Source organism: Ceratotherium simum, chromosome 36, assembly GCF_057802395.1.
Source record: "Ceratotherium simum simum isolate JZ-2026a chromosome 36, ASM5780239v1, whole genome shotgun sequence".
Taxonomy (NCBI): domain Eukaryota; kingdom Metazoa; phylum Chordata; class Mammalia; order Perissodactyla; family Rhinocerotidae; genus Ceratotherium; species Ceratotherium simum.
The window spans coordinates 25,957,631-25,982,313 of record NC_141935.1 but is presented as its reverse complement, the minus strand read 5'-3'; the positions used below and the strand labels follow the sequence as shown (position 1 = coordinate 25,982,313).

The window sequence follows — 24,683 nt, the reverse complement described above, 5'->3', positions numbered from 1 at the left end:
CCTTGCTGCTTTTCTACTGCCTCTTAGCCCCACTTCTTTTCCTGAGCTTTTGGAATTTCTCCATTATTCTCTACTCCAGTGGTTCTCAATCAGGGGTAACTATGCCCCACAGGGGACATATGGCAATGTCTGGAGACATTTTTGATTGCTGCGACAGGAGGAGGAGGAGGTGTGCGATTGGCATCTAGTAGGTAGAGCCAGGGATGCTGCTCAACATCCTACAATGCACAGGACACCCCCACGACAAAGTTGAAAGTTCAACTCAGTGCCAAAGTTGAAAAACCCTCTCTATACTCTCTCCAAGGCTTTATAGGTAGCCTTTTGATTTCTTTTAAAACAAGATATTGGAGAAGAAAGCCTAAAAAAGGAAATATCTTTAATGTAGATAATGGCTTTCTCCAAATGCTAGGTTTGATTTACAAATGTTGGTCACAGAACCTTCCATAATCCAAAATCATCATCAAAAAAAAAAAAAAAAAAAGCTGCCGGGAGAGTGACATCAGCATCATGGCAGAGTGAGCTTTCCCGTGAACTCTTCCCCCACAAGATACAACAAAAGCAACAGCCACAGACCAACAACGGAATCCCAGACAGTGAAAAGCTAGAGCGGAGGGACCCACACTGCCGCACATCTGAGGGCGGAACGTGCTGGGCCCCCGGAGGAAGTGGGGAGAGGTAAGGAGAACTCCGCTCCCTCCCCATCAGATCAGCATCCCGGTCCGCGCGGCTCCCAGAGAGGGGGGAGGGGCGGCCCTGGGCGGGGAAACCGTGGCTCTTCGGGCTCTCTCAGCCAGTGGGAAACTCCCGCACAGAGGACTCAGAGGAGCCACAGGGCTACCATCAACATCTGAGCACCCCAGAGAGCAGATAAAGAGGGGCAAACGAGAAGCCTCCCACGTCAGGGACCCAGAGGGCAAAAGAGAGAGCTCCCCGCTCCCCGCAACCCGGAGTCTGCAGCTCGACCAGACCAGACCTAGCGATCCGAGGCAGACCTGATCAAACTGGACTGGACCTGTGGATCGCAGCGGGGGAAAAAAAAAAACAAAACAAAACTGCGGATCGCAGCAGAAAAACCGGGGCAGAGCGCAGGGGGCTCAGACTACACAGCCCTTTACCACCAGACAGTGGCGGCAGGTGGAAATTGCAACCAGAGACTTCCAGGATGAGGAAAAACAAAACCAACACAGGAACCACAATGCAAAAATATATGAAATCACCAGACCAGAAACAAAATGACAAGCACCCAGAAATCAACCCCGAAGACACAGAAATCCATAAACTAAATGACAGAGATTTCAAAATAGCTATCATAAAAACACTCAGTGAAATACGAGACAACACAGACAAACAATTCAATGAGATTAGGAGTTTCTTCACAAAAGAGATTGAAATCATAAAGAAAAACCAATCAGTGCTGATGGAGATGAAGAACACAATGGAGGAGATAAAGGAGAATCTGGAATCTTTAAAGAACAGAGCTGGGCCGGCCCTGTGGCTTGGTGGTTAAGTGCGTGCGCTGCGATGCTGGTGGCCCGGGTTCGGATCCCGGGTGTGCATCGAGGCACCACTTCTCCGTTCATCCTGAGGCCGAGTCCCGCATACAGCAACTAGAAGGATGTGCAGCTACGACATACAACTATCCACTGGGGCTTTGGGGGAAAAAATAAAATAAATAAAATCTTTAAAGAACAGAGCTGACAATATGGAGGAAAGAATTAGTACTTTAGAGGATAGGAATACAGATATACTCCAGATGGAAGAAGAGAGAGAACTAAGACTAAAAAGAAATGAAGAAAGACTCCGAGAAATATCTGACTCTATTAGAAAATGTAACATAAGAATTATAGGTATTCCTGAGGGAGAGGAGAGGGAAAGAGGAACAGAGAGCCTATTCAAGGAAATAATAGCTGAGAATTTCCCAAATCTGGAGAAGGACCAGGAAATACCAGTAAGCGAAGCCAACAGGACACCTATATATATTAACAGACAAAGGCCTTCACCACGACACCTAGTGGTAAGGCTAGCCAGGGTCAACGACAAAGAAACAATATTAAGGGCAGCTAGACAAAAACAAAAAATAACGTACAAAGGAACTCCCATCAGGCTCTCAGCGGATTTCTCAACAGAAACTTTTCAGGCTAGAAGAGACTGGAATGACATATTCAAAATACTAAAAGACAAAAACTTTCAGCCAAGAATACTCTATCCAGCAAAAATATCCTTCAAGTATGATGGAGAAATAGTAACTCTCCCAGATAAACAAAAGCTAAGGGAGTTCATGGCCACGAGACCCCCACTACAAGAAATACTCAAGAAGGCCCTCAGGCCTGAAAAAAAGAAGAGAAAGGGAACACAAAGCTTGGAGGAAGGAGAAAAGTAGGTAGACAAAATCAGAGAAATAGTAGATCTTTACCGGAATAGGTTAGCAACCACTTAAATACTAAACTCAAAGATCAAAGGAAGAAATTCACCAAAAATAAATTTAACCTCATCACTGTAAACACACAGCCACAACACAAGATAGAATAAGGTATAACAAGAGTAATTTAGAAGGGGAAGAGGAAAGTGACTGAATTGACTTAGTATAAGGAAATAGGAGGCTATCAGATAATAGACTATCTCATACATAAGATTTTTTGCCCAAACCTCAAGGTAACCACTAAACAAATAATCAAAGCAAAACCACACATGATAAACAAAGAGAAAACTAGAAGAATCATAAGACAGAACAACCAAACTGAATTGGCAGTCCAAAACAAATGGGACAAGAAACAAAGGAAATGCAAAAGAACCAGAAAATAAGTGACAAAACAGCAACATTAAGCCCTCATATTTCAATAATTACCCTAAATGTAAATGGATTGAACTCTCCAATCAAAAGATACAGAGTGGCAGGATGGATTAAAAAGCAAGACCCAACAGGGGCCAGCCCGGTGGCGCAAGCGGTTAAGTGCGCGCGCTCCGCTGCGGCGGCCCGGGGTTCGCTGGTTCGGCTCCCGGGCGCGCACCGACGCACTGCTTGGCAAGCCATGCTGTGGCGGCGTCCCATATAAAGTGGAGGAAGATGGGCACAGATGTTAGCCCAGGGCCGTCTTCCTCAGCAAAAAAAAGAGGAGGATTGGCGGATGTTAGCACAGGGCTGATCTCCTCACAAAAAAAAAAAAAAAAAAAGCAAGACCCAACAATATGCTGCCTTCAGGAAACACATCTTAGCACTAAAGACAAGCACAGGCTCAGAGTGAAAGGATGGAAGACAATACTCCAAGCTAATGGCAAACAAAAGAAAGCAGGTGTTGCCATACTCATATCAGACAAAGTAGACTTCAAGATAAAACAGGTTAAGAAAGACAAAGAAGGGAAATATATAATGATAAAAGGGACACTACATCAAGAAGACATATCACTTATAAATATATATGCACCCAACATAGGAGCACCAATGTACATAAAGCAACTATTAACAAACCTAAAAGGAGAAATCAACAACAACACAATAATAGTAGGGGATCTTAACACCCCACTTACAGCAATGGATAGATCATCCAGACAAAAAGTTAATACAGAAATATTAGACTTAAATGAAAAACTGGACGAGATGGACCTAGTAGACATCTACAGAGCACTCCACCCAAAAACAGCTGACTACACATTCTTCTCAAGCGCGCATGGAAGATTCTCTAGGATAGACCATATGTTGGGAAATAAAGCAAGCCTCAATAAATTTAAGAAGATTGAAATCATAACAAGCATCTTTTCAGACCATAAGGCTATGAAACTGGAAATGAACCAGGAAAAAAAAACTGGGAAAGTGACAAAAATGTGGAGATTAAACAACATGCTACTAAACAACCAATGGATCATTGATGAAATTAAAGGAGAAATCAAAAACTATCTGGAAACAAACGAAAATGATAACATGCCATATCAAACCATATGGGATGCAGCAAAAGCGGTCCTGAGAGGGAAACTCATAGCGATACAAGCCCACCTTAACAAACAAGAAAAAGCCCAAATAGGCAACCTTAAATTACACCTAACAGAACTAGAAAAAGAAGAACAAACAAAGCCCAAAGCCAGCAGAAGGAGAGAAATAATAAAAATCAGAGCAGAAATAAATGATATTGAGACCAAAAAAACAGTAGAAAGGATTAATGAAACAAAGAGTTGGTTCTTCGAGAAGATAAACAAAATAGACAAACCCTTAGCCAGGCTTACTAAGAAAAAAAGAGAAAAGGCTCAAGTAAATAAAATTAGAAATGAAAGAGGAGAAATTAGAATGGATACCATGGAAATACAGAGGATTATAAGAGAATACTATGAGAAATTATATGCCAACAAATTGGACAATCTAGAAGAAATGGATAAATTCTTAGACTTATACAACCTCCCAAAATTGAACCAAGAAGAAATGGAGAATCTGAATAGACCAATAACAAGTAAAGAGATTGAAATAGTAATCAAAAACCTGCCAAAAAATAAAAGTCCAGGACCAGATGGCTTCTCCAGTGAATTTTACCAAACATTCAAAGAAGATTTAATACCATCCTCCTCAAACTATTCCAAAAAATAGAGGAAGATGGAACACTTCCTAAATCATTCTATGAGGCCAACATCACCCTGATACCAAAACCAGACAAAGACAATACAAAGAAAGAAAATTACAGGCCAATATCGCTGATGAACATTGATGCAAAAATCCTCAAGAATATATTGGCAAACCGAATACAATAATACATTAAAAAGTTCATACACCATGATCAAGTGGGATTTATACCAGAGACGCAGGGATGGTTCAACATCCGCAAATCAATCAACGTGATACATCACATCAACAAAACAAAGAATAAAAACCACATGGTCATCTCAATAGACACAGAGAAGGCATTTGACAAGATACAACATCCATTTATGATAAAAACTCTCAATAAAATGGGAATAGAAGGAAAGTACCTCAACATAATAAAGGCCATATATGACAAACCCACAGCTAACATCATACTCAACGGGGAAAGACTGAAAGCCATTCCTCTGAGAACAGGAACGAGGCAGGGCTGCCCACTCTCACCACTCCTGTTCAACATAGTACTGGAGGTTTGGGCCAGAGCAATTAGGCAAGAAAAAGGAATAAAAGGAATCCAAATAGGTAACGAAGAAGTGAAACTCTCACTATTTGCAGATGACATGATTGTATATATAGAAAACCCTAAAGAATCTGTTGGAAAACTATTAGAAACAATCAACAACTACAGCAAAGTTGCAGGGTACAAAATCAATCTACAAAAATCAGTTGCATTTCTATATGCTAATAATGAACTAACAGAAAGAGAGCTCAAAAAGATAATACCATTTACAATTGCATCAAAAAGAATAAAATACCTAGGAATAAATCTTACCAAGGAGGTGAAGGACCTATACAATGAGAACTACAAGACATTATTGAGGGAAATCCACGATGACATAAAGAAATGGAAAGATATCCCATGCACGTGGATTGGAAGAATAAACATAGTTAAAATGTCTATATTACCTAAAGCAATCTACAGATTCAATGCAATCCCAATCAGAATCCCAATGACATTCTTCACAGAAATAGAAAAAGAATACTAAAATTTATATGGGGCAACAAAAGACCCGAATAGCTAAAGAAATCCTAAAGAAAAGAACAAAGCAGGAGGCATCACAATCCCTGACTTCAAAACATACTACAAAGCAATAGTAATCAAAACAGCATGGTACTGGTACAAAAACAGACACACAGATCAATGGAACAGAATTGAAAGCCCAGAAATAAAACCACACATATACAGACAGCTAATTTTCGACAAAGGTGCTAAGAACATGCAATGGAGAAAGGAAAGTCTCTTCAATAAATGGTGTTGGGAAAACTGGACAGCCACATGCAAAGGAATGAAAGTGGACCATGTGCTATCGCCATTCACAAAAATTAACTCAAAATGGATCAAAGACCTGAAGGTGAGACCTGAAACTATAAAACTCATAGAAGAAAATATAGGCAACACACTATTTGACATTGGTTTTAAAGGAATCTTTTCAGATGACATGCCTACTCAGACTAGGGAAACTAAAGAAAAAATAAACAAGTGGGACTTTATCAGATTAAAGAGCTTTTATAAGACAAATGAAACCAGAATCAAGATGAACAGACAACCAACCAGCTGGGAGAGAATATTTGCAAAACATACATCTGACAAGGGGTTGATCTCCATAATATATAAAGAACTCACACAATTGAACAACAAAAAAACAAACAACCCGATCAAAAAATGGGCAGAGGAAATGAAGAGACACTTCTCCAAGGAAGATATACAGATGGCCAATAGGCACATGAAAAGATGCTCAACGTCACTAATCATCAGGGAAATGCAAATCAAAACAACACTAACATACCACCTCACGCCTCTTAGAATGGCTATAATCACCAAGACAAAAAACAACAAATGTTGGAGAGGATGTGGAGAAACAGGAACCCTCATACACAGCTGGTGCAAATGCAAATTGGTGCAGCCTCTATGGAAAACGGTCTGGAGATTCCTCAAAGAATTAAAAATAGAGATGCCCTATGATCCAGCCATCCCACTACTGGGAATCTATCCAACTCACCTGAAATCAACAATCCAAAGAGGCTTATGCACCCCTATGTTCACTGCAGCATTATTCACCATAGCCAAGAAGTGGAAGCAACCTAAGTGTCCCTCGACTGACGATTGGATTAAGAAAATGTGGTATATATATACAATGGAATACTACTCAGCCATAAAAAAAGACAAAATCGTCCCATTTGCAACAACATGGATGGGCCGGGAGCGTATTATGTTCAGTGAAATAAGCCAGAAAGAGAAAGACAAACACTGTATGATCTCACTCATATGTGGAATATAAACCAACACATGGACAGAGAAAACTGGACTGTGGTTATCAGGGCAGTGGGGGTGGGGGGTGGGCACAAGGGGTGAAGGGAGTCATATATGTGGTGATGGACAAACAAAAATGTACAACCCAAAATTTCACAATGTTAGAAACCATTAAAACATCAATAAAAAAAAAAAAAAAAAGCTGCCATTATTATTTCCACAAAGGATTCTCTTAGCTGAGGTCTTGACATAAAGACACCTGCTCCATACAGTCTTGAATCTGTTTGTTATGTTGTCAGGAAATCATATCTAGATTATCTGGATTTGCTTTATCTTAAATGCCAACAAAAAAGGCAGGCAATGAATAATTTAATTTTTTCACATCCTATAATGCCAGTACCAAGAAACTTAGTACTAAAAAAATACATATATATATATTTATGTGTGTGTGTGAGGAAGATCAGCCCTGAGCTAACATCCATGCTAATCCTCCTCTTTTTGCTGAAGAAGACCAGCTCTGAGCTAACATCTATTGCCAATCCTCCTTCTTTTTTTTTCCCCCCAAAACCCCAGCAGATAGTTGTACGTCATAGTTGCACATCCTTCTAGTTGCTGCATGTGGGACGCGGCCTCTGCATGGCCGAAGAAGCGGTATGTCAGTGCGCGCCCGGGATCCGAACCCGGGCCGCCAGCAGCAGAGCGCGCGCACCCAACCGCCAAGCCACAGGGCCGGCCCCTAAATATATATTTTTAAAAAAATAAAGAGCAGTATTAAAAATAAAATCCTTGCTTCCTTGGAATTCAGGTCTTTGAAAGAAAATATTTATATAGCATGAAGAAATATAACAACAGTCAATTATACCTCTATAAAGCTGGGGGGGGGAAGAAATTTAACAAGATACATAAGATATATTAGAAAGAAAGGAGATTTTAAAACATTTTTCTCTTCACACACACAGCAGGTATCTCCTGCTTATAGAATTTTACTAGCCTGCCAGAATAGTTTGCTATCATTTTCACAAGTATTCAATTCTCAGAACCAAGGGATTTCACAAGCTCCTCTACCCAATCAGAGCAATGTCTTTTGTCCTAGATCCATATGAACACAATCCTGTCCTACTGACAGATTTGACATCTACTTTCTGCCGCCACTGCACAGGAATAAAGCCGAGTGCTGAATCCAGCAAGACTTATCTAGAGGGGCCGGCCCCGTGGCTTGGTGGTTAAGTGAGCGCGCTCCACTGCTGGCGACCCGGGTTCGGATCCCGGGCTCGCGCCGACGCGCTGCTTCTCCGGCCATGCTGAGGCCGCGTCCCACATACAGCAGCTAGAAGGATGTGCAGCTATGACACACAACTATCTACTGGGGCTTTGGGGGGAGAAATAAATAAATAAAATCTTTAAAAAAAAAAAAAAAAAAAAAAAAGACATCTAGAGGCTAACAGCCAAACAAAAACGTATGCTGGCTCCCTTTTCTTCAGCACAATGCCTCTATAAAATTATGATAGGTAAAACAGTATTCTCAGAAACTGTGATTTTCAGTGAGAAACTGCTAAACTCATTAGAGAGGCTTCTTATGGTCTTGATTCCCTAATGAGCTATGGGAACTTACATAATGCAGAGAATTCTTCTTGGTGGCCTACTTAGGTTTCAAAAGCCTACAAATTCTATTTCCTTTCCTACAAGCTCTAAACCTAGCTCTGTCTTCAAATTTTTTTTATTTATTTTGTTTTTGTGAGGAAGATCAGCCCTGACCTAACATCCGATGCCAATCCTCCTCATTTTTTGTCGAGGAAAATTGGCCCTGGGCTAACATCTGTGCCCATCTTCCTCTACTCTACATGAGACACCACCACAGCATGCCTCGACAAGCAGTGCATCAGTACGTGCCCAGGATCCGAACCTGCGAATCCCAGGCCGCCAAAGTGGAGCGGGCACACTCAACCGCTATGCCACTGGGCCAGCCCCTGTGTTCAAATTTTTAACCACTCCATTTTAAATGCTTTTGTGTCTTTCCTGACTCATTATAAGAAAGTAGCCTGTTAGAATGACAAAATAATTATTAAATTATAAGAACATTAATAATAACAACAATCATAATAGGAGCTACCATTTATTGAATTGAGGGCTTACTATGTGCTAGATTCTATTCTAAATGCTTAACATGTGTTAACTCACATAATCCTATGACAACCTATACAGTAGATACTATTATTATAACTATTAGTCCCGGTTTATAGATAAGGAAACCGAAGTCCAGGGGTTTAAATAACTTTTTCAGGATTGAAATCAGAAAGTCTGATTATAAAATCCATGGTCTTAACCACTGTTCCGCCTCTCTGATTTCCACCCTCCTCAAAGCATTATGATTTCTCTTTCAGGTTCCCTTAAGTTATATGATAAAAGAAATGTTACTTTTTAATGGGAAAAAATTAAAACTTTCTTCAACTTTTATATTTGATTGAATCTAAAACTTCAACATTCATTATAGCACAAAATCCATAGCCCCTTTTTAACAAGGCCTAATGCATGCACCTGACTTAGGTTTGTCTAGGTCAATGGCAAATTAGATTGCAAGAATAAAAGTTAAAGAGAATATCATTGGATTTATTAAGATGATAGACAACTATTCTCAATGCCAATGGCAGAAACGTGTGACTATCACAAGGTAGTCACCAAATTATCTGAGAAAAAGAAAAACTGGAGAGCATTTCTCCAACCTCAGATGAAACCTCTTCTCTATCACCCCCTCTCTTCACCTTGGGGGAACCTCAGGAGGACCCTTCTGCTACCCCTGCCGCCACCAGCAGAGTTCAGGGAAGACAGAGAAGTTTCGAAGCCTTGTGACATGGGTGCAGAATTCCACTATGTCTTTCTATTTCAGTGCAAAATATAAGTCTACCATGATGAGAAATGCTCAGAGTTAATCTTCTTGTGGTGGGGATAGTAAATTCTGATTCCTGATCCACGCACACTGCCCCACAGGGTCCCTGCCACAGGGCAGTCTGTGGTCAGGCACTGGGAGAGTGTGAACTGGCCCCATGCTCAGGACTGAAGCCCATGGATTTGGATTCCGACAACCACAAAGATACTTGCCTGGCCAACCAGCCACCCAATCTAGTATAAGGATCTGTCATGTAGATATGAGGAAAGAGCAGTATAGGAGATGCTTCTTGGGAGGCAGGAAATTTACTTATCAATTATTATATTATTGATCAGCTTCAATACTCTCTGATGTAGTAATTAATCACTCTATTGAGGAAAAGCCATCAACTTACAATTCTGTTGCTTTCTCAGCAATACAGGCAAAAATTTCACAGACCAAAGTTTTTTGTTTTTATATTTTTTATTCATTTTTTAACAAATCAAAACCCATTCAAATAGAAAACAGAAAAATAAAACTGCACATTTCAGTGTAATACTGAGCATAAAATTTTAGCACCCCACTTTACAAGTGCCGTATTACTTTGATATTCTGTTTGTGACCTCTCTGAAGGTTTGAAGCCTGGGGAGTACCCAAAATTGTTACATAATCAGGGTTTTCTCTCCTAGGCCTTGAATGACACTGATAGTTGAAAACGCGGACTCTAACAGCAACTGAGAGAGCACATACTGCTGAACACAGCGAAAGACTGGTAGGTCTTGTGTTAAGTAAATAAAAGAATTTAATTTCCTTGTCATTATCAAGATGTTACATTGCTAGGGTTAAGGCATCAGCGCCTCTGTAGATATGCTATAATTGCTTTGCGCAAGTCAATATGGGCTCAAATTAAAATCATTTTTAAAAAACAGGTTGGCTCTCAAATATTAAAAGGTAAATAACAGAGAGAAATATTTTCACAAGCACCTACGTACAAAGATATTCATTACAGAAATATTTGTTATGGTGAAAAATGAGAGGCCAGTGTCCATCAGTAGGGGATTGGTTACATGACTTACAATGAACACATGGGTTCTGGTGCCACATGGCCTTGGTTTAAATTTTGGTTCTGCCCCATACTGACTGTGTGACCTTGGACAAGTTACTTAACCTCTCTGAATCTTGGTTTCCTCATCTGTATATAAAGGGTTTAGTACAACCCCTGACACAGAATAAGAGCCCCAAAAATGTTAGCAATTATTATTATACTACATTACTATTATGCTATGTATGTGACCATTAAAAAAAGATGAAATAGATTTGTATCTATTAACATAGAAAAATGACCTTGAGTCGTTGTTGAGCAGAAAAATGTAAGTTGCAAGCTGTAGACGAGTATAAGTAACATAACTCGGTGGGTGTGTGCGCGTGCGCGAGTGCACGGGGAAGCTGTGTGGGGATACATACCAAATTGTTACAGTGGAGCCCCTTGGAAGATGAGGAGTGTCTGGGAGACAGAAGGCTTTCACTTTTACATTTACCATGGTGTCAGGGTGATTCCACATCACAATAGTGAACAGCAATATTAATAACAACCTTAACTCTAAATTTTCTCACCTAAATTTTAACTCTGTGAAGAATTGTGTTTTCTTTCTTTTTTTTTTTTTTTGTGAGGAAGATCAGCCCTGAGCTAACATCCATGCTAATCCTCCTCTTTTTGCTGAGGAAGACCGGCTCTGAGCTAACATCTATTGCCAATCCTCCTCCTCTTTTTTCCCCCAAAGCCCCAGTAGATAGTTGTATGTCATAGCTGCACATCGTTCTAGTTGCTGTATGTGGGACACGGCCTCAGCATGGCTGGAGAAGCGGTGCGTCGGTGCGCGCCCGGGATCCGAACCCGGGCCGCCAGTAGCAGAGTGCGCGCACCCAACTGCTAAGCCACAGGGCCGGCCCTCTGTTTTCTTTTTTCACATCAGAATGGTAGGATGCAATTTAGGAAGAGTGAGGTCGCTTGTCAGCCTGTGAATTGTTAAAGCAGCAATAAAGTGTATCACTCTACTTCTCTACCAACCCATCGTCTAAACTTCCCAACTTTGCTGGGATATGTGTCTATGCATAACCGTGGTCCTTTAAAATGAGCAATTAGAAAACAGCAGATTAAACAATACACCAAGCTCTAGCTGATGAATCAAATGCGTTTTGTTACTAGATTATGGAATTCAAAGATATGATAGAGAAAACTGAATGTCTGAGAATGACCAAGTGAAGCTGCTTGAATAATGTTTTCTTTTTCACAGTTTTCACTAAAAAGGGTCATTCTTTGCTATTTTCCAAAGTCATTACTATTTTAGGATTGTCAAGAAAAAAGGATACATGTTTTATTCTTTTCAGTGTACAGGATGATGCTGAGAGTGAAATGCATCACTTTGGGTCCTAGCGTTGTTTGGAAAATGAAGCTGTGGCTTTAAACTTTGAGACAAACAGAGGCAGATAACGTAGAACAAAAAGAGAACAGGCTCAGGAGCTAAACTGCACGAGTTCAAATCCTGACTCTACACGTTTCAGCTATTTATGTTGGGCAAGTTTTTTAACTTCTCTGGAGCTAGGTTTCTCCATCAGTCAAATGAGGCTACTACTAGAATCCCCTTCATAGGACTGTTTTAAGGATCACTTGAATTAATACATATGAAGTGCTTAAAAACAGTGCCTGGTTTTCAGTACACACCTAGCAGCGGGTATCTATTGTTTCAGAGACACCTGTGTGGGTGGTAAATACTGACCAGTTAGTGAAAATAGAGAATCCTGACAGATTAACTCCATCAAATTATTATATGACTACCATTATTAAATAGGAAGGGATGAAGGAAGGAACTACAGAGATCATTAAATTTACAGACAGTCAAACGTCTTGGCCAGGTCATCCAGGAGTGAGGGAACAAAAATCAGGTCTCATATCACAGTTCAGTATTTTTTCAACCTCATGACATCAGATTCTGCTTTCTACAATATGATATGGAGAAGAGACAACAGGAATTCTAGGATACAGTCATAGATACACAATATAACTTACAGTCTATATCCTTCCAGAAAAAGAGAACCTCACTATAATCTGTCTGAATAACAAAAGGTTCAAGACTACATTGGTGGACAGAATCTAGAAAGGATGTTATGACAGATCTGATCCAGGAGCAAAACAAAAATAGAAATAAAATCGATCACCCTGAACATAAGAGCACTCTTCAGAAAGGATGTGATCCCTCCATCCAAATATGTGTCAAACAGAGAGAAACTTAATGTCCCTCCAAAAGCAAAAGAGTGTTATCAGTGACTGTGAAGGTCAGTGTTCTGGAATTAATTGATTGAATCCTATAGAGAATAATCTTAGGTCAAAAAGCACATAACTAAAGCTGGCTAGGTGTCTCTACACTCTGCTGGCCTAAACCACAAAGAGGACACAGACTTTCCAAGACGCAGTGCATTTACAGAGAGACGGACTTGGGCCTTAAGATTAACAACACACCATCTTGATAAAGACAGTGAGTATAATTTCTCCCTTTTGTCATCTGTGTAGATTTTTGATTAAATTATAGGTAGGTAGGTAGGGGGAGGGAGAAAAAGATAGAGACAGAGACATTATAGGCATGGTGATGTTACTGAGAGAGAGCAACAGGATTTTCAGTGACCTAAGGAGCTGTATGCTAAAGCCCCAAGTGTTCTAAAAGGAGCCCTATCCCAAAAAGAAGGTTGCCATTTCTTCATAAAAAACACATGGTCCGTCTAACCTTCCCTAAGTCCTGCAGAAGAGATCATAAAGAACTCTTGGATTGAATACTCTCATTTAAATTAGTGCCTTATAGAAAATTACCTGTTTATCTACAAGATATATACATAGTTTAATCACAGAACCCTGATACACACATTCATCTAACAAAATTATTGTTTTTCTGTTTGTCTTTGGGAGAAGACAGGTTGGGTATTTTTTAAGCACATCTATATTAATCACATAGATAAAAATTGGAATCCAATTGATAAAAATCAAGCAAATACTTAGAGTACTCTACATCATATTCTAGGTGGCCAATCCACTTAAGTAGTCCAAAAAAAGAGCTTATAAAATAAGCTTCTTCAAAGTTTCACTGTTGCCAAACTTGTCACACAGAAGATCGTAAATACATACCCACAACCAAATTATGTGTCATTTACTATGTGTCATTGATGGCAGAGCCCTAAGCCTTATTAAGCATCTTGACTGTGGTTTTCAAACTTTTTTCAATGGGACCCCTACATCAAACAATATGTTACATAAACCCCAAAATATAGAATCCCAGAATAAAAGTGATCTGATGTGATAGAAGCAAGACGTGTGTATGTATTTTTAGGGGGTTGCGTGAGCCTGCCTGTGTTTGTGGGGAAAGGATGGGGCTGCTTCCCCAGAACGCTGTTTGAAAATCACTGATGCAGTAAAACCTTCTCATTCCCAGACAAAACTAAATATGGGATTACCCACCAGGTTAGGAACTTCCTTATATACAAAATGAGGGGTTTGCCTGGCTTTTTTTTCCTATATGCTTCTAGCAATATTTTGCTATTAGACCTATATAATAGAGTCCTCATAGGAAATCACATAAATAAGAAAAGGATCATTGACGTGATAATCATCATAAGAGATCTGACTAAATAATCCTGGTATCAAATTATCTATCTGCCAAGAAAAGAGAGAATGAGAGCTTAATCAGACCAACTTCTGGAATCTTATTCATGTATTTATTATATATTAAATATTGAGATCAGAAACTGAGTGAAGTATTAACTGGAAAAAATCCATTACTATAACAGAAATAATAGCGACCTCTGGAAACAAACATTATTTCACATTAAAAAGAAGTTATGGAAGAAGCTGATTTCAAAAGGCTTTACTGGTATGGACATAAAATTAGGTCATTTTCATTCTAGCTTCATTATAGTCTGCAGGGAATAAACTGAAATCAGCCACTTTAATTCAGAAACAATATTTAGGCTGCAAAAAGCAGTGATAACCACCCTGCCTTTGTTTAAAATCTCTGAAACAGAAGGGTTATTTCCTTTAACAGCATAAATTACACAGGCTGTGAAGTTTTCCATAACTTTAGAGCCTGTGGAAAAGACCCTTTCACTCTTGCAGCAATGTGTAATTTTGTGGCCGCAATTTTCTCAAACTGCTTAATAAAACCTTATTCTTTTTATTGAAAAAAAAAAAAGCAAAAAACCAATAGCTCTATAATAGGCATCCAGGTAACATCACTCTACGTATCAGGGCATGAAGTATTAATATTTAACTGTTGGGCAGGCACACTGAGTGAGCACTCTTCTCCCAGAGGACAGCTTCCTGTCAAGATGTCACCCAGAAATAACCCTTTAGATTACAGGAAGGGGCTGCACTCCCCAGTGCATCTAATAACCATCAACACTGTCAGAGTTCCAGTACCTGCCATGATCAGATCATCCAGCACCCGGCACTGTCTCCCTCTCCTCCTTCCCCCACCCACATCTTTCCCACACACACAGCAGTAATTGATGGTAACTGCCTTTCTGAGGATCACCACTCACAAGCTGCCTGCCCCAGCACTGAGGGCTGCGCACACTGTAGGAGAGATGGCAGCCAAAAGGAAGAGGGATGGAGAGCTTATATCCCTCATCTGAGTCCTGGCTCCGCCCTTGATTCCCTGGGCAAGCAGCCCCAGCCCTTCAATGTCTTGGCAAAGATGGCCTAATAAAACTTGCTGCCTTTGCACTGAAATGTCAGCAGTCCTAATTTGATCACGTCTATCATGGACTCTGGTGCCTTCTATACTGATATTTGCTTTCTGCTCTTTGAGATAAAAACATATACAGTAGCATGACCATGAAATCACCACCTTATTTTAGTGATCCAAGGTCAAGTGGAAACAGCATCCTCAGTTTTCCATTCCACACACTGTTACATGTAAAGGCTACATTCTGTATCAGAGTCCTTGCCTAGAAAAGGTATGGATTTGGAGAGTCAGACAGACCTGAGTTCAAGTCATAGCTCTACTACTTACTAGCTAAGTAAGCTTGGGGAAGTCAACTAACTACTCTGAACTTCTATTTCCTCATCTGTAAATAATAGTAATAATAATAATGCATACTTTAGAGGATCACTACAAGCTGCATGCTAATCGTACAACTACCACGTAACCTGGCAATTGTACTCTTGAGCATTTAGTCCAGAGAAATGAAAACTTATGTTCCCGTAAAAGACCTGTACATGAATTTTATAGCAACTTTATTTGTGATAGCCCAAAACTGGAAGTAATCCAGGTGTCCTTCAATGGGGGAAAGGTTAAACTGGGGTATATCTGATATGGCATAGAATACCACTTAGTCATAAACAAGGAAAAAACTATTGATACATGTAAAAACCTAGATGAATATTCAGAGAATTATGCTAAGTGAAAAAAGCCAATCTAAAAGGTTACATACTATATGTTTCTATTTATACAACATTCTTGGAATGATAAAATTATAGAAATGGAGTACAGATTAGTGGTTGTATGGGTTAAGGAAGGGGTGGGGTGGAAAGGAAGTGGATGTAGCTATAAAAGAGCAACATGAGGGATTCTCGTGGTGATGTAAACACTGTTTCTTGACTGCATCAATGTTGTGATACTGTACTATAGTTTTGCAAGATGTTACCATTGGAGGAAACTGGGTAAAGGGCACATAGATCTCTCTGTATTACTTATTACAACCACATGTAAATCTGTAATTGTCTCAAAATAAAAGGTTTAAATTAAAACATAGTTTTCAGGCCTCAAAAATAAAATTAGGAGCAGAGTCTTTGACAGAGCAAATACTCCTCCAGGTACATGGTCCTTCTCCTCCAGGTCACTAACTCGTGGTATATAATTACCAGGTGGCCTTGTTTCAACTCTTCAATTCTCAATTAGGGCCTGAAATGATGCTCACATTGTCCAAATCTTTTTCACTTCAAAATTAAGATGGCAACTGTATCTTTATTTCAGCGATCAGAACCTGGCAGTTTGCTATGCTAAACTCCTACTCCGTAGCCATGTATTTGAGGAACATATTCTCTCAGAATGGCATTTATTATATATTTATTATATAAATGCCATCTTGTCACAAGCTTTCCAGCCAGGAGAGTTTCCTGAAAACTGCCGTTCTTGAGCTGAAGTAAATGGAAGGGAATGAGAGTCACAGCCGCACAGCAAAGTTGCCAGGATGACTCCTGTGCTACTCACTAACTGAGCCTTTTGACTCACTCCAGCATCACGACCATATTGTCATTTCATGAGGTGAGCTATTGGCAGACAGATGCATCCGAATCACATTAATTGGAACCTCTTGTCACAAGATAGCAGCATTTCAATTTCTCTGTGGATGCTTGTGTGCTACACACGGTATCTAGCAGGTGTAAGAATCTTGTCTCTGATTGCCTATATTCCCAATCTAATTTCTTTGCCTATTTTCATACTGCAAAGCAATTACGGTTGAAAATCAGTTTGCAACATGAGCTCATCCAAATTCAGTTCTTTCCACTTGAGGCAAATATCGCCCAGAAAAAAATAAAAAATAAAAGGAGAGAGATTTGAGAAATCCAGATTTGTTCCTATATTTTGGTCCTCTGATTGTCCAAATGTTTACTTGATAATCCACAATTTGTTCCATATCAAAATAAATATTCAAAAGACATAGCTCGAAACAACTAAAGCATATATATGGGATCTTAAACGAAAAGGTGGGATGACACATGCACAGAAAAGTTTCGATAAATCAGACCAATAGACGGAGGGAGGCTGACTTAGTTGAAAATCCAAATGATAGAGAACATTTAAAAAAATAAATAGTGTTATTGATTTCAAGTATGTTAAGGAAAGCAAAGATTTAAGAGGCAGTACCTGGGACCAGTACCAACTGGCCAAGGTTGAAACTGAGTTGAGGAGAAGACAGAGCTTCCTCACTGATACCATTAGAGCCAGCACATCACACTGGATCTGCCAATCAGCCTCTCAGATCTTGTTTGTGAAATTATTAGAAGTCACGAGTCAGGGACAAGAATTTTGAGATTCTCCTAACTAAATTTTCAGATGAAAGCTATCTGTTTAAGACTGTAACTTACTGGTCCACAAGATTATTCTTACTTATCTTTTCTTTATTTTTAAATAGGTAATACAATGATATGAATCAAAATGTAAAAGGTTCAAAAGGACAAAAAAATTCTCCCTGCCCCCAACCCCCATCTCCAGATACATCCAGTTTCACCATTTCACAGGTTTTCTATTTTATGCATATACAAGAAAATATGTTTATGTATTCTTTTCTTTCCTATTTCTTTACACAAATGGCTGTATACTACACACTCTATTTTTATTTTCTCTGTACTCGTAACGATATAATTTAGAGTTAATTCCCTATGAGGATGTAAAGAGCTTCCTCATTCTTTTTTGTGGCTTCACAGTATTCCGTTGAATGGATGTAGCATAATTTATATAACTAATCCCTTACTGACGGACATTTAGGTTATTTCCATTCTTTTCATACTACAAATAAGGCCGCAGTGTAGCCTTACCCACGTGTCGCTTCACGTATTTGTTAAAGTATCTGTAAGATAAATTCCTAGAAGTGTAACTGCTGAGTCAAAGAGTACAGGCATTTATAACTTTGAGAGAGATTGCATTCACACAAACACACAGCCTGTTTCCCTACACCCTTGCTAAGACAGGGTGCTATCAAACATCTTGCTCTTTGCCAATCTGATTGGTAAAAAGTGACATTTCAGTGTAGTTTTCATTTGCACTGCTTTTATTATCAATGAGGTTGAGGATCTTCTCCTCTGTGTTCTAGGAGGCTGACCCCTGAGGACGGCATCCCCCTGTTGCCTTGCCTGATAGCCTCTGGTTGGGTTCAGGAACTGGGAGGCACCAGCAGGAGATCGGAAGGTGGGAGGAGAGAGACATCAGGGTACATCTTTCTTATTTCCCTTCTCCCAACGCCCTATTTCTCACAGTGGCTACATCCCTCCATGTTTGTAGCTCCCTTTGGACAAGCCATCCTCCGCTGCTCCAGCTCTCACTGAACTTCAATAACATTATTTTCTCTTTTTGTGCTTCAATTCTAGGGATGGTAATGGCTTCCTGCTCTTGCTGGTCTCTGAATGTCTCACTATCCCTTGTTTGTCCCCTTAATCCAACCCCTTCATTTATGTCTCTTCATTTGAACCATTTGGGAAAAATCTGTTTGCTGTTGTTTTGTTTTGCTGAGATGCTAACATACATACTCCTGCCTATTTTTCTATTGGGTTGTTGGTCTTTTTCATATTGATTTGTAGTTGTAGGAGGTCATTATTCATTAGAGCAGGCTTGCAAACTTTTTCTGTAAAGGGCCAGACAGTAAATGTCTTCGGCTTGGCAGGCCATATGGTCTCCATTGCAACTACTCAACCCTGCCACCATAGGTGAAAGCAGCCACAAGCAACATGCAAACAAATGAGTGTGGCTGTGTTCTAATACAACTCGATTTACAAAGACAGACAGCAGCCAGATTCGACCCTGGAGCTATAGCTGTCAACCTCAGCAGCAGGGAAATTATCCCTTCTCTAGGATATGAACTGTAAATATTTTTCTCTTAGTTTGGTTTTTTTACTTTTATTATAGGGGTTTTGCCATGCAGAATTTTTTTAAATTGTGTTTTAATATAGTGCAATTCATCTGCTATTTATGGCTTCAGGTTTTTGTGTTACACTTAGAAAGAGAACAAAGAGTTAGCAAAGCCACAAGAAATCAAGGCAGAAATACCATACCTTAAGATGAAATCAGGTAGCCTGTGCTAGCATCTAGAGTCTTATTAATGAGACTACCACTCAGCCTTCTAAGACCAGTGGTGTTTCCACCATGCCTTAATCAGTGGAACCCATTTCTCAAAATCTTCTTTGGAAGGAAGGCTAAAACATGAAACAGAGCGAGCACCCTGGCTGAGGCAAAAGTACCCACCCTCAAGTTCCTCCCAGGCCACTGGATTTTAGGCCTCAAATATTGTTTTTCTAGATGAATACTAAGGACGCTAGAAATCACAAGAGTTTTCTACATCATATCCTTGTCCAGGAATTTTCCATTCCATCAGATAACAGAGCCACACTGACTTGCCCACCCCCACGTCTTTCCGTCAGGAGTGATACAGTGACTGACACCTGCTGCAGTCCCCATCATTAAGGGATCTCTCTGTGTTTCCATTTCAGACCCACACTTTCACTCCTATATAATTTTGCTCCAGGGTACAAAGGCCTTTAGCCCTAGTATGTAGTAAATTTAGTTTCTGCCCTCTACAAATTGAAAAACAAATATCTTCAGGGAAATACTTTAAGTACAAATAGAGGGAAAGTAAAACATTGCCAATTTAAATACTTGTTATTTGGATAAACTAGGCTGGTTTTTCTTTTAGGAAAAAATACTGGACATTCAAGTGTCTACTGGGGCTTGATATTTTAAAACCACAATTAGCTTTGCTTACTTTCTCCGACCATGAAGCAAACACAGTTATAAGTGAAGGAACAAAACACAGAGTGTGGAAATGTGGAGTTTCAACATGGATTTGCATCCTAAATAATAATGCTAGCAATGGGTAATAACAATTTGAAATTTCTCAGTTGAGTTATAAAAATAATCCTTGAAATTGTAATTGGTTGCTCTGTCCATAGCAGAACAAATTTATTCATATTTAGATGCCCCTTTCTACGCAGATGTGCATATGCAGATGTATATGTTCATCCAGATGTAAACATAGATATATGCAGACATATACCCACCCCATCTCATTATATTGCCTACACAATATATATTAGAAAACATATATTTACAAAGGCCAACATATAAAACCAATGGCCAAGGTCAATATAGGCTTTGGGGAACAAGGAAGACATAGTTCAATATTAAGTATAATACCTAGGATGACTTGAGGCAGCCTTTGAAATGTGACCATAATATTGCTAGATTCCTCAAAGGAATAACTGATATTCAGAAATTCGTTAGAGACTTCATGTCTCCATTTACTAATCGACTCAATAAATTTTACTAAGCGCCTAATGTGCAAGAATACCATGTGGGATTAAAAGGGTAGGAGTAATTGGTGACAGTTTAGTTGAGTCACAGGATGACAAATGTCAGTTACATGGCAATAAAGAGAGAAGAACCCTCAAAAGAAAAGCCGGAGAGAGGAGTTTTCTCTATTGATTAGGTCATGTTGTAATGGAGGCAAGGTCACAGGTTCATTCCTCTCTTTGCCAATTACCTTTATTGTATTTCAAAGACAGACCAGGCCTGAGAGTTCTCAACATCCTACCACAAGATCAAAAGAGATTTGGGGGGAAAAAAAGAGAGTGGCTGCGCCCAAATTCATTCCAAGTACTAGAAAACTAACATATTAATCCAGGTGGATCAATACCATTGTCTTTTTTTTTTTTTTTTTTTTAAAGATTTTATTTATTTATTTTTTCCCCCAAAGCCCCAGTAGATAGTTGTATGTCATAGCTGCACATCCTTCTAGTTGCTGTATGTGGGACGCGGTCTCAGCATGGCCGGAGAAGCAGCACGTCGGTGCGAGCCCGGGATCCGAACCCGGGTCGCCAGCACTGGAGCGCGCTCACTTAACCACCAAGCCACGGGGCCGGCCCGATACCATTGTCTTAATATAAATTAGAGTTAATCTCCAACATGATCTGTGGCTATGTAAAATTAAGTAAGACACTTCTCCTGGGTAGTGTTAAACTGAATTTATTCAATCAACCTTACAAGATCCTATAATGAAACAGAAAAAGTATTCACCTTTCAAATGGATATGTTCTAATGTTTTGGTTTACAAATAATTCGGGTTGTTTTGGTTATGTGCTGCATCACATACATAATCTAAATATTATTAACATGCAAAATTTAATTTTGCATTTCTTTAGCTCCAGCTGAGAAGTTAAAGAAACAGTAAAACCACCAGGATTAAAACTTCTTGGCATTGATACCCCACCATCACAGCTTATTGGTAAGTCAACTACTTGTTCTTCACAGTCACAGATCTAAGAAATGCTATTGCTTATCTTTTCTCTGAAACAAATACAAACTTGGGCTTGGAATGGCTCTGACACAATGTTTCGCTTCTCTCAGACGAAATATCCCAATAAAGCTGATACTGCCTTCTGATCGCTGCTTTCTGATAGGAATTTGCCAAATTAATTCAAAATATAGCTCCCAAAGACAGAAATAATCTGAGATTAGCTACATTGGGATAAATCCTTTTGGGTGCCAAGGTTCTCAGCCCGGGCTCGTATTAACCCAGTAGTTATAAACTGTGCTTCCCAGCACCTCCTCAGGGTCCAACAGGCTGAGTGGGGCACAATCAAGGAAAAGGCGCCAGGCTCCTGCAGTTCCGCACTCTCCTCAGCAAGCATCTACATACTCTTACCAAAATGGCTCTGTGGGCTCCTGAATCCTCTTTCATTTGAAAAAAAGGGTTTTGTGCTAAAATATTTTGACAACTCCTCTACCAGCTGATTCCTAAATTCTTATTGAGCACTAACATTCTGTGATCTATGCTTCACTGATTCTACTGCATCTTACTATTTGCTGCTTAGAATTTTGTTCAAAAATTATGTTAAATATTGCACAAATGGCAAATAACCAGGACACAGACGGTTGTGCCTTTTCCGTCTCTGACATATAATTGTTGAAGAACTATGTGCTAGGAACTACCTCCTAATTAAGATACGTCTATCACCCCAAGGATGGGAATAAAATCTTTCGAGTCCCCATGCAGTAAAGAGATTTGGTACTCCTCAACCTCTCCCCTCAGTGTAGATTTCAAAATAAGAACAATACTGAACATCAAAAGACAAAATGTTGCATATGTCGAAATTAACATAACATTTTTCTGGAGTTTCTAATAGTAAATTTCTGGTTAACTTGTTCAGAGTTGATTTTCTTGGTGAAAGGAAAGTGTATATTATACATTATGTGCCTGCACATGTATCCCAGTGTTGCTGGGGGTCTAAGCATGGACAGAATAAGCCCAAAATCCGCCTAGTGGGTAATTCAGCAATGATTATACTGTACAAGAAAGTAATCTCAAAGGCAGAGAGAGCAAAACATTCATAGCTAGAGTGATCAAATACTCTGGGTATAGTAGAAAAATCATAATCTGGTTCTTGAAGACAGAGGGCTCATAATCTCTTTTTCAATGGATTCAGATGGAGTTATATCTAGCTCAATTTAGACTGTATGAAATATTTATTAGAAAAATAAAGATATGACCAAATGCATATGCTTTAATCATAATTCGTATTCCTAGTTGAAACTACAACAAGAATAACTACTGTTTCTTGAGCCCTTACGAGGTATTTTGTAACACTTTCTTTAACACCCTTCCCTACAAAGTTAGTTTTAGTGTGTGTTCATTTCATAGTTGAGGAAACTGAGGATCAAAATGATTAAGGAGGGGGGCGGAGTCAAGATGGCGTCGTCGGCAGACTCTGAACTCACCTCCTCCCGTGGACACAGCCAATTTACAACTACTCGTGGAAAAATTACCCCTGAGACAGAACTGAAAACTGGATGAGAGGAACTCCTGCAACAACGGACAATCCTAACTGAGGTGGAAGAGGCAGAGACTCCCTTCCGGAGAGGAAAAACGCCGCCTTCACAAGGCGCCAGGTTCACGGCCGCCGGGAGCAGCTCACAGGTGCGCAGCCTCCCTGGAGGAGCGGGGCCCTGAGCCGGGGAGCGCCCCCGCTGTGGGCATTTTGTGGACCCAGCACAATCGAGACCAGCGGCATAATATCTGACTTTGCCTGCTACTAAAGCATTGGGGAGCACCCCCAGAAAACCCGGTTCACAAAGAAACTAAAACTGGCTCTTAAAGGGCCCACGCACAAACTCACCCGTTCCAGAAAGCATCCTAAAATCACCAGAAAGAAAGGTGCACAGTGCTTTGGTGACAAGAGACTCACCTAATAGGCCCTGAGTGCATCTCGGTGAGGGGTGAGACCTCTCCAGGGACTGGGACATTGGCGGCGGCCATTGTTGTGGCCTGGTGTGGGCGTGCTGACACAGACGCCATTGGAGTTCTCCCTGAGGCCTGCTAGCCCAGGGTCTGCTCCACCCGCTAGAGCACCGATTTAATCCAGCTCAGCCAGGGCAGGCAGCCCACCCTAGAGACTGGCCCCACCCAACAACAAGCCCTCAGGCAACGTGTGGGCCTGCATAGATTGGTGACTGGATTCTCTGCAGCCTGGCAACTGAGCCGACTTGAGTGGGGCAGGGTGTGCACAAGGAGCAGGTGAAGAGTGTGGGGCAGTGGCGGAGTGTGTGGGGCTCCCGCCGTGGAGAGACTGGGTCCGCTTCGGGAGGTCGGGGCGCTCACACGGGGCAGGACTGTGTTGACTGTGTGTGTGGACCTGTGGGCGGCAGGGCTTGTCAGGTGCAGAAGACTTGTGCTTCTCAAAGACCCACATAGGAGGTTTGCCCCACCTTCCAAAGCCTGAAACAATTGAGTGCTCCTCTGCCTGAGGCCAGCCCCACCCAGCTGCAATCCTCAGAGAGCTGACAAGAGACCTAATAGGCTAGAGGCTTACTGCAATTGTAAGGCCCTGAGCCTAACAACCTGCCACGCTGGGGGCCTACTCACTTAAAAGAAATACTGCAACACAAATGTGGTATTAGAACTTACAGCCAACTGTGCTGGGGTGCCCCACACCTGATAAAGAGACTGAAGGGCCCACAACAACTACAAGCAGCTGAGCATTACAACAGCTGGCCAGGAGCATAACTCAGCCTCCCTGGGCGCCTATAGGGAGAGCTAACAGGCCACAACAGAAGGACACACGTAGCCCACATAGGGGCCACCCCTGGAACATTGAGAACTGAGGGAAGCACACTGGAAGCCTCCCAAGGCATCAC

General features: G+C 40.5%; 1 protein-coding gene and 1 long non-coding RNA gene across 7 annotated transcripts in view; one reads left to right on the top strand and one right to left on the bottom strand.

The window, feature by feature from the left end:
- The window catches only part of SMYD3 (SET and MYND domain containing 3), a 736,966-nt gene that overhangs the window by 259,863 nt on the left and 452,420 nt on the right, over positions 1-24,683 (bottom strand). The gene's annotated exons all lie outside the window — the stretch shown is intronic.
- Positions 509-21,984, top strand: LOC147912370 (uncharacterized). The gene is made up of 3 exons (XR_015550029.1): positions 509-675; positions 10,425-10,507; positions 21,692-21,984. It is a non-coding gene; the product is annotated as an uncharacterized LOC147912370 (long non-coding RNA).